General features: G+C 42.6%; 1 non-coding gene across 1 annotated transcript; it reads right to left on the minus strand.

Annotated features, from left to right (window-relative positions):
- Positions 1 to 391: 391 nt before the first annotated feature.
- Positions 392 to 464, minus strand: Trnat-agu (transfer RNA threonine (anticodon AGU)). The gene has a single exon. It is a non-coding gene; the product is annotated as a tRNA-Thr (tRNA).
- Between the last annotated feature and the right edge of the window lie 10,679 nt (positions 465 to 11,143).

The following is an 11,143-nucleotide window of genomic DNA, read 5'->3' on the forward strand; positions in this document are numbered from 1 at the left end:
CCAAGAAGAAAATCCCTCCCATGGAATAGAGTGTTTTCATTGGGCCTTTTAATTCACCGTTCAGCTTCCCGGGGTTGTGCATACTCATCCAGCCTGGCTGAGAACGGCTGCACCACGTGCATGTGTCCTCCTGAGCCACATCCTCTCCACAGTTGGATGGGCCTGAGGAGCTGGCTCCAGGCAGCTGCTTCCTGAGGTCTTTTCCTCTAGGGAGGCAGCTTCTCCTTGGTAGCCATCACCCCAGTGGGAAAAAGCACCAGGTTTCTTACTTGATTCTTTTTACCAATCAATCATTTCCAGGCACTTAATGTTTAGATGTAGTTATGGGTTTTTTTAATATTTTTTTTAGTTGTTGTTGGACACAATATCTTTATTTTACTTTTTTATTTTTCTGTGGTGCTGAGGATGGAACCCAGGGCCTCACGCATACTAGGCGTGTGCTCTACCACTGAGCCACAACCCCAGTCCCAATGTAGCCCCAAATGTAGTTATGTTTCTGAGGACCATAATTTCCCCCATCTTTGCTTTCTGTAATAATAGTTGGGAATTTATTACTTGAAAACTCATCCAAATTCAAATTCAAAGGTAATTGGCCTTAGGATTTCAAGTTGAAAATGGCCAAATTCACTGACAAGTTAAAATTTAGAATATTTTTTTTCTTTTCTATCATGAAGTTTCTTTAAGGGAAGAATTTTATTTTTGCTAAAACAGATTCCTAAACATCGTGGGAATATGTTTTAGAAGTAAAATAAGAAGAAACTACTTAAAGCAAATTTGACAGATGTAATTAAAGAGTGTTTCATTTTGTTGATACGTATTTTGTTTTCGTATGTTGCACATAAATATTCATTTAGTTCACAGAAAAGTCCTCTGGAGATTCTAACATGATATGATCATGTAATTGTGCCTGGTTTACCATCAGGAAACTGAGTCACTGAGAGGCTGTCAGATGCACAACAACACATTGCTATTAAGATGCAGCAGGGATTGAAACCCAGGCTGCATTTACAATTACATCAGTGTGGAGACAGGTGTCATTATATGTTTGCAGATGACATTGTGAAGGTAGAATTCTTTCAGTTCCAAACCAGGTATAGCTGCCTTAGGGTCTAGGGAGGAGGCGACAGTCACTTACACTGCTGGTGAGAATTTTAAAAAATAACAAGAGACAGATTGTGTTAGTCAGCTCTCTGCTACTATTACCAATACCTGAGATCATCAGCTTGCAAAGAGGAAAGGTTTAGTTTGTCTCACTATTTCAGAGGTTTCCATCCATGGTCCCTTGGCCTCATTGCTTTTGGGCCTGGGGCCAGGCAGTACCCTGCAGTGAGACCTGTAGTAGAAGAAACCATTCGCCTTATGGAGGCCAGGGAGTGAGAAGAGAGAAGGCAGGGGACAGGGTCCCAGTGCCCTTTCAAGAGTACACCACCAATAATCTAACCACCTCCTACTAGGTCCCACCTACTGAGGGATCTGTCACCTTCCAAAAATGCCACAGCCTCCAAACACGAGCCTTAGGGGAAGTTCAAGAACCAAATGATAGCAGGGATGATTGGCAATGCTCATACAAATAAATTTCAAATGTTCGGAATCCCCAAGGAGGCTGGAGGGAGGCTCTAAGTCCCGCTTTGTATTAATTTTTCTCTAAATGGTGATTCCTAGGAGTATCCAGACTCATATCCAACCCTAGATGAGGACATTAACTACTGATATCTTAACACTAGATAACATGGGTCCAGTCTTCTATCAATAGGTGACTGATTTAACAAATAGTAGTGCCTCTATGCAAAAACAAATAATAATATCCAGACATAAAAATGAAGTATTTACTGATTTTTTCTTTTTTAGTATCAGGGATTGAACCTGGGTGCTTAACCACTGAGCCACATCTCCAGCCCTTTCTTATATTTTATTTACAGACAGGGTCTCACTGAGTTGCTTAGGGCCTTACTAAATTGCTGAGACTGGCTTTGAACTTGCGATCCTCCTGCCTCAGCCTCCCAAGCCACTGGGATTACAGGCACCACTGTGCCAAGCTTTTATTAATACAAATTTTTAATAGAAAGGCAAAGTACAGAGTAGTGTGTATATTATGCTCCATGAGAGAACAATCTAACAAGTTTGTTTTACTCCATTTTTTATTATCTCTGGGAGATCCTGGAGCTGCAGTGAGAAGAACTCAAGTCCTGGTCGTTGATCAGGATGTTCTTGTGCATGGCCCAGGATGTACTGAGATGCCGGCATTGTTTAAATGGAAGGTACCTGGGCTAATGGGTGTGGCTCAGTGGTAGAGTGCTCGCCTAACATGTGCAGGTGCTGGGTTCGATCCTCAGCACCATATAAAAATTTTAAAAATAAAATAAAGGTATTGTGTCCAAATACAACTAAATATATATATATAAATAAATAAATGGAAGGTTCCTGCTGTCTACCTAATCGTGAATACCGCCCACAGCTCAAGCAAAGCATTCCTCAATGACTTTCTTCTTGGTCAAAGAAGACAATCTAGTTGCAATTCTGCAGGACTATTATACAGAGCTGGGTGCATCCACTGAGCAGCGGTATAAACACAGGGAAAGTTTGTCTGCAAATACACACCAGAGGGAAAGACAGAGTTGCCTGGGGAGCTAGCTATGTTCTTGGACTAAAGGAAGTGACAAAGATGGCGGAGATGAGAAGCGTCAAATGTGGGGAAGTGGTGGAGTTGCAGGCCCTGAGCTTCTGAGTGGACCACAGCAGAAACATGGTTACAATCTCAGCCCCTGACCATGCCCTTGCTTCCTGGATGCTTATCAAAAGCTTCACTCTGGCTACCTCCAGAAAACATGAATTTCAGAATTTTTATGCTTCTGGGAGCCTGTCTACTGAGTGGGAATGTAGATGTGGCACAGCCATTGTTCCCCCAGTTTGAAAGCCAGAAAAGACGTTCAGTTTCCCTGCAAAGTTAGTATCCCAGATTCCTGGACAGATGTTGATGTTTCTTAAATTAAGGAAACTGAGGCATTTTTATGTAGTGAAATGTTGAAAACATGGGTTCTTGCTTTGGTGCTCCTAATGTGCTGGGTGATCTTGGGCAGTTTGCAGCTTCTTTGAGCAAAGGTTTCCCTTTTATGAACCCAGAAACCCAGTTTTGTGACCTGTGAGATCCCCCAATCCATACGCATCTCTGTTCCAGGTCTCTAGCTCTGCATGCAAAAACAACCTCATAACTCAGTGACTTAACAAGCCGCAGTGGCGTGGCGGGAGGTGTGGGGTCGGCTCCAAGGGGCAGTTCTCACTAGCAGACCTCCGACGGCAGCCGGTGATGGAGAGGTGGGAACCCTCCTAGGTCTGTGCCTGGCACCTGGCATGGGATGGATTGGATGGCCAGGGGATGGTCGGTGTTTTACTTACCCCCTACACAACCTCTTCACGTGGCTAGTTTGGGATTTTTCATAGCATGACAGTCTCAGGCTAGACAAGGGTTTTTGTGTGGAGCCAAATTTCCTAAGATATTCCTGTATTTCATGAGAAAAAGCTTCAAGGCTCCTAATGACCCAGACTTGGAAATCACAAAGGACCACCACCATATTCTGCAGGCAAACCCATATTAATTGGGGTGGAGGGACAGATGCCACCTCACAATGGGGGGACGGCTTTCCTGAGAAAGCAAGTGGCCACCTTAAAGGTAAATTCATTCATTCTGTGGAAAGAAGTCTCAGCCCAAGTTGCAAACCTAACAAACACCCAAGATCTAAAGATTCAAAAAGGAAAGAGAAGAAAGCAGTTTACCATTCAAAAATGGCTTGAAATTAACATGGAGACTTCTGTCTTATTTTCATTCTATGTCTGGAGTTGAAATAATTTGCTGAGCCAATTAATCTTTAAATTTATGTTCCCATTTAATTTTTCTTCAGGGTTTGGACTTGTTTGGTTTTCTGCTTCTGATTACCTTGTTTTCAGCCATATTCAAAGCAAATTAAAATTTTCTTTCCATTTTTACTTTCCTTATTATCAACATTTTCATTTGCAGCTTCTCTGTACAATTGAAGACAAATTTCCTACCCCTACTGCAAGAATGTTTAATTAGAAGCTACTTGAGACGTAACCACTATTTTTTTTCCTTCAGCCCAGTAGTCAGTCTAAGAAACATTCTCTTGTCAGATTCAGCTTCATCGACTGCTTCCACTAGGTAGATGCATAATTTTCTAGATTCCCATTCTCCATTTGGATTAATGATATGAAGAAGATTCTGGTAGCTTAAGTGTAGTTAAAAGAAATTTATGGGCAAGCTGTGGGTAATGATGGGCTTTTTGAGGCTCACACTGTGGGGATTTGACAATGAATAATCTTCTCTAACTAGTGTGGTCTCAAAAGTCAAGGAAAACAAATTAGAATTAAAAATCCATCTGACACGTTTCTGGATAAGATGGGTAACCAATTGGTTTTCTATCACTTGATAGAAAAATGGGGTGTTAGTTTGGAAGAGACAGTGGATACCTCATGAGTATTCAGAAAGTCTACCTTCTGCATCATGACTAAGAAACCTCCAGGAATTTTTATCTTATGGGATGAATCTGAGCCTTAGTGGAAACTGGAGTAGGCAGAATTATCAAAATGACCATGAGGTGCCCTTGAGATGGAGTGTGGTCCATTTACCAGCTTTTTTATAATTGGCAATGGTTCTATAAAAGCTCAGCTTTCTCCTACCAGTAAATGGTGTGTGTTTCTCTAGGTGGTGCTTAGAGAAAGACCATGTGTAACATTGCACAATATTGGTAAATACTGCCAAGCAGACTTCTCCCATGCCACAAAAAAAAAAGAAAAGAAAAGAAAAAAAGAATTGAACCTTAGAAAGCTCATGTCCTTATTAGGGTTCATCATAGAATAATTTCTGCTCTGCAACTCTGTCACTTAGCTCTGCAGCTTCCCAGCCCCAGGGTCTCCCTTTCTTCTGTTTCTTCATCAGTCATCCAAAGTACATCCTGTAAGACTTTCCTTAGGATCATCTAGAAACTTCTAGTGATCCAAAGTACATACTTCATGCTGAGCTTTGGATGCCACTTCATGTCCTTCCCAAAAGGAATCACCACTGCTTGGTTTGGTATTCAAAACCCAGCCATCAGGGGTGGGGGCGTAGCTCAGTGGCAGAGCACTTGCCTACCATGCACAAGGCACTGGGTTCAATCTCCAGCACCACAAAACAAAGTAAAATAAACACAGCGGTCCTTAGAAGCTCTCTGTAGCATCCACTGGAAGTGAGTTGTGAGGGCAGCCTCTCAGGCCCCTATGCCCAGATCCTCTGCAGGAGACTTGCTCAAGTGGACAGTTTGCCCCAGAGGAACTGGGAACAGCCCAACACACTCTGACCTCAGGGCAATGGAAGGAGGACCTTGGCAAGCAGCAGGCCTTGAGGAATCTGTTCTGAGAGGGTTCATAGATCGAGTCTAGCTCTCCGGAACTCTCTTCCTTGGTTTGCAGTGAGTCCTGGGTGAGTCTGGTCTGTATAAGGAGATCAACGTTTGTTACCTGAACCCTTCACACATGTGAAAACTACTACTACAGATTTATCACAGCTTTTATTTAATTATATCTATTTAGAAAAGGAGTGTGTGTGTGTGTGTGTGTGTGTGTGTGTGTTTGGGGTTTGGGGGCTCTTTGTTTTGTACCAGGAGATAAAATAATTTGCAGCTTTAGTATCTTGAGAGAATTATTAATCTCTGATTCTCAATGCATTGGACTCTCTTGGCCATTCAGTTTTTATTTATTAACTACCTTCATCTCATATACAAGATACAAAACAGAGCGATCCTGTGGACACTTGTTCCTATGCTGTTTTTTTTTAAAGTAAAACCTGTCTTGTCCTCCTGCTAGCACCCTTGCCTATTCTAGAACACCTTCCATACTCTATCCAGATCATCTTCACAGAAAGCAAATCTCAGCATGCTCTGTCAAAGCCACAGAGCCTGGTGTGGTAGACAGAACAGTGCCCCCCACCTCTGTCACAAAGATGTCCATGTCCTAATCCCCAGAAACTGTGAATATGTCACCCCATATGGCAAAAGGGAATGAAGGGTACAGATGGAATTTATATGGTTAATCAATTGACTTTACATGAGGCTGATTATCCAGAATTATTCTGGTGGGCCCAAGGTAATTACAAGAGCTCTTAAAAGTAGAAGAGAAGCCACGCATGATGGCATGTGAAATTCAAGCTTTTAGAAGGCTAAGGCAGGAAGATCACTTGAGTCTGAGAGTTTGAAACAAGCCGGGCAACAATGAGACCCTGTCTAAAGGAGGAGGAGGAGGAGGAGGAGGAAGGGAGGGGAGGAGGAGGAGGAGGAGGAAGAGGGGAGGAGGAGGGGAGGAGGAGGAGGAGGAGGAGGGGGAGAGAAAGAAAGATACGTGAGGATAGAAGCAGAGGTCAAAGTGATGTGATTGCTTTGAAAATGGAGATTGGCCGTTGAAAGCAAATGAAAGAAAGAGAGAGAGAGAGACAGAGAGAAAGAGAGAAAGGGAGGGAGGGAGGGAGGGAGACAGATCCATGATCAGTGGTGCTTTATTCAGCAGCGGAGGGGCACAGTTTCAAGAGGGAAAATGATGATGGGCTACAACAAAGGTCCGGGCCTTATAGGGTCAGCAGAGCCAGGTCAGAGGAGGAATATCGGTGATGGGCTCATTTAGGGCGGGGCAGGAGGGCAGGCAGGGAAAGAGCTGTAGGTAAGGGAAGTTCCCTGGGGCCTACTGTCCATATCCTTCAGCCATGAGTGGGCAGTTTTTAGAATCCAGAAAAGGCAAGGATAGGGGTTCTCCCCCAAAGTCTCCAAAGGGAACATGATCTGGCTGACACATTGACTTGAGCCCAATAAAACCCAGGTCTGAAGAAAATGTGGTATGTGTGCACAATGGAGTACTACTCAGCCATGAAGAAGAACCACTTTATGACAGGTGCTGGTAAATGGATGGATCTGGAGACTACCATGCCAGGTGAAATAAGTCAGTCCCCAAAAACCAAAGGTCAAATGTCTCCTCTGATATGTAGAAGCTAAATCACAATAAGGGAATGGGGGCGCCGAAATTCAGTGAATTAGACAAATGGGGAGTGAAGGAAAGGAAGGAGGGATAGCAAAAGAAAAGACAATGAATGACTCTGCCCTAGCTTTCCCATGGACATATATGAATGCACCACAGTGACTCCCACCATCATGTACATCCACAAGAAATTAATTTTAAAAATAAAAATAACTGGGCTGGGGCTGCAGCTCAGTGGCAGACCACTTGCCTTGTATGTGTGAGGCGCTGGATTTGATACTCAGCACCACATAAAAATAGACAAATGAAATAAAGTCATGTTGTCCATGTACAACCACCAAAAAATTAAAAAAGAAAAAAAAATAACTATGAATAAATGGCAGAAAGATCAATAGAGGGAAGGGAACAGGGTGGTAAAGGGAAGGAGAAGGAGAGGCATTTGGGGTCCTAATTAGAATAAGATATATTTTATGCTTGTATAAATACATCAAAAATGGGTTCTACTGTATGACTAAAAGAATCAATAATAACAACAACAGACCTGGGCCTGATTTCTGACCTACAGAAATCAGCTGCAGCGCCTCCTAGTCTCCGCCCACCCCACCCACACCACCCCTCTGATTGTCTCTGGGGACAAGGATTTGCCTATCAAGTGAAATCTTCAAAGGAGCAGATCAGTGTGAGCAGAGCACGTGGCAGCTGAGATGAAGGATGTCCCTGGCTCTGAACTAGGAATTATCTCCTGAACCTAACCTCAAAGGGCGACACCTAAAGTCACACACTACTCCTTACTTCTTGCAAACTAATTTTTATTCACCACAAAACATTCATTATGAGGCTGCAGAGTTAAGCGTGAGCTATCCCTGTGATGAAATCTGTAAACAGGCAAATCTTTATAGTTGCTAAGGGCTTAGGGATGCATATAATCCTCTTTGAGCAGACTGGCATTTAAGCTGCGTTCATCACGGCTGAATAGCTGACACTGTGACCTGCCGTAGCTCATCCAGCTTAGTGAAATGAAACTTAAAACCCACATTGATTTGAATCTGCAAAACCTTGATTTTTTTTTTCCTTTGTGGAATGCCACACTGTCTCCCTCGGCTAAGATTGGTCAAGTGTAGGCAGAGAGATTCTGAGCTGCGCTTCTCTGCCTCCAAAGTGGCAGCCCTGTGTGGGCTGGGCATGTGAGTGGAGGGAGTCCCAGGGTACCCTGCCAGTGGGGAGGAAGCAAGAGGCAGTGGCTGTGGAACAGAGAAGAGCAGAGAATTCCACTGCCCTGGAGAGTTCCATGACACGTGGGCGATGACAAGAAGACCCATGTGGAGCAAGTCATTCGGCCACCTGGGCTCTCCTTGTTGGTCTGACTTTGAAGCCAGAACCCACAAACATGCTGTCCAGGGTCTGTGTACCCCAAGGACGGGAGGCAGGTGGGTGGTAGGAAAGGGGACCCCTGTGCCAAAGCAACTGGGCATGTTGGCTGTTTAACTGGATCTTTGAGAAATGAGTGTTGAGCCATCAATTTTTAAGAAACATAGTCCCAGTCAGGAATAGAATAGAGATCACACACATTCCTGAATGTAGCTGACTCCCGACAAACCCAGCCCATCAGGCATGACAGCTGAGATGTTAAGAGGGTAATTAAAAATGGACAAAGCACCCATATTATCGCACTGGTAATTTTTACTGCTTTCCTTAAGTGTTTGATCAAGGTTCCCCCCTGGAATGTCCTTTTTAACAACAAAAGTAAGTAAATCATGAAACCTTAGCATGTCCATGGGCCCCTCTCTCCAGCATAATTATTCTGTTCCAGACTCCAAAAAAAGAAAAAAAAAAAAAAGCAAAGTGGGCAAAATTAGATTTTTATCATTTCCTTCTCACCTTCTTACTGATCTTTATTTTAAAACTAACTCCATGGCAGCTGTTCTCAATCAGATATTTAAAAAAGCTAAAATGTAAGTGCCCCAGAGACAGGGCTACTGCCAGCCGTCCTCCCCTCTCACTTCCAGAGCCCAGTACCACGCCTTAGGAGCTAAGAACATGTTGAAATGAAGCAATGGATGAACAGCAGCCAACAATAAGAATCCCTGCAAAAGGTATTTACATTTTAATGTGGGATTTATTTGTAAAGAGTATAATTAAATGCAATCTTCATTGCTGAAATTTCTATCACCAAGTTTTATTGTACAATAAGAAGACCAACCCTTCCATTTGAAAACAAGAATTTACTTTTTTTTCTTTTTAAATTTTTCTTTTAATTTTAGAATTTGTTCTAATTACTTGTACATGACAGTAGTGAAAACAAGAATCGACTCTAGACTGTAGATCTAATGCTGTGAAATAATCCAGTAGAGGAGTAATGAGAGCCAGTTTGGTTTGTAAATTGGGGAACATCCACAAAAAACCTTGCATTTCATCCAACCACATTGACTTTACCCAGATTTAAGTGACAGTGGCGATCATCATGGCAATGACATGACATCATCCATGCAGAGTGCAGAACAAATACCTGGAAGGTGCCCAATAAACATTAGCAGCAACTCTAACGATAATCGTGATTCACACTACTTCATAGAAATTTGAAAATATATCCCCTGTCTAGGGTTATATCAAAACTGATGAAAATATTTTAATTATTGTAAAAATCATTGGATTCCAAAAACGGAACTCATCATTACATAAACCTGACGGTCTTCTGCGGCCCAGAGTCTCTCTGTGCTTGCTGATCCATTACTGCCTCAGCAGACGCTCACCACGCCCCACAGGCAGAGGAGAGGCACAGAGCAACCCTGAGGGTTAAGAACTCTGTCACCAGGTCTTTCCTTACAGAAATACTCATATAAGGACAAACTGTCCCCCAATATATAGTATAATGTTTACTGCAATATTCTTTGAAATGATGATGAGAATAATAACAACTCTCTTGAACTTTTCCAATAAAGCCTAGGTAAATCATTCCGAATCCTTGTATATACAGGGTGCAGCTGTTAGAATGAGAGAGATCTTCATGTGCACTAACGTGGAGGGATCCTCAAGATATCAATGGTGGAAGCGAGAAGTGGGGGAAGGATGTGTCAATCAGGATTCCATTTAAGCTAAAGTGCAGTCAGACAACACAGAGATGTTGGGATCAATATAAAATATGTACAAATATGAAATTCAAGGATCCCAGGCACATCCAATGAGCTAATTAATCCTGGAGAGAAGAGAGGGCAGGTAGGTAAGAAAGAAATTATATCGTTACTACATGTACTTTTGAAATTGTTACAGCAATGCATTCATGTATCTACAAATAATAATAATGATGATAATGATAGTAAAACACTCACACTTACTACGTGCAGGGTGCCACTCCTCACAGCCTGTCTGGATGCTTCTGTAATTTTACAGATGTAGAAACTGAGGTAAATGTAGGTTAAGGGACTTTACTGACAGCCCACCTGGTGTAGTAAGTAGCAGGGCTTCCCAAGGCTCTGCATCTCTGCTCTGACACCCTGTACTTTCTCATTCTCCAAGCAATAAAATAAATCAGGGGTTCCAACAGTGCACATTTATTTTATTTTTTATTGTTCTTTTTAGTTATACATGACAGTAGGATGTATTTTGACATCTCATACCTACATGGAATATAACTTCCCATTCTTGTGATGGTATGTGATGTGGAGTTTCACTGGTCATGTGTTCATTTTTAAAAAGGACTGGGAAGTGAGTCAGTGGTTAAGCATCCCTGGATTCAATCCCTGGTACCAGTAAATAAATTAAATAAAGTATATTTTGAATGCACCCTCTAGGTTTCTTTATCCTAAGGCTGCCATCTTTCTTAGGGTACCACGGTCCTTGGCATGCGTTCCTGCATCCTACCCTAGCCACCTGCCTCAAGTCCTAATCCCTCAGAGCTGGCATTGCACTGTAGTCAGGGGTATCTTCCTAAAATGAGCATCAGAGGTTCTAGACAATGATCTCTTTTTCACTTGAAGGTACCCTTAAGATATTGCAAGAACTCATTGCCTTTGGACTGAATTCCAAATTCTTCGTGCTGTATTCTCATCTTACATTTCCTCCTTCATCCTCAGCTTGTATTTCACCTGTGCAGCAGATCAAGAAGTTGAACATTCAGCTACTCAGACCCACTGAG

Source organism: Marmota flaviventris, chromosome 16 (assembly GCF_047511675.1).
Source record: "Marmota flaviventris isolate mMarFla1 chromosome 16, mMarFla1.hap1, whole genome shotgun sequence".
In the NCBI taxonomy this organism is placed as follows: Eukaryota; Metazoa; Chordata; class Mammalia; order Rodentia; family Sciuridae; genus Marmota; species Marmota flaviventris.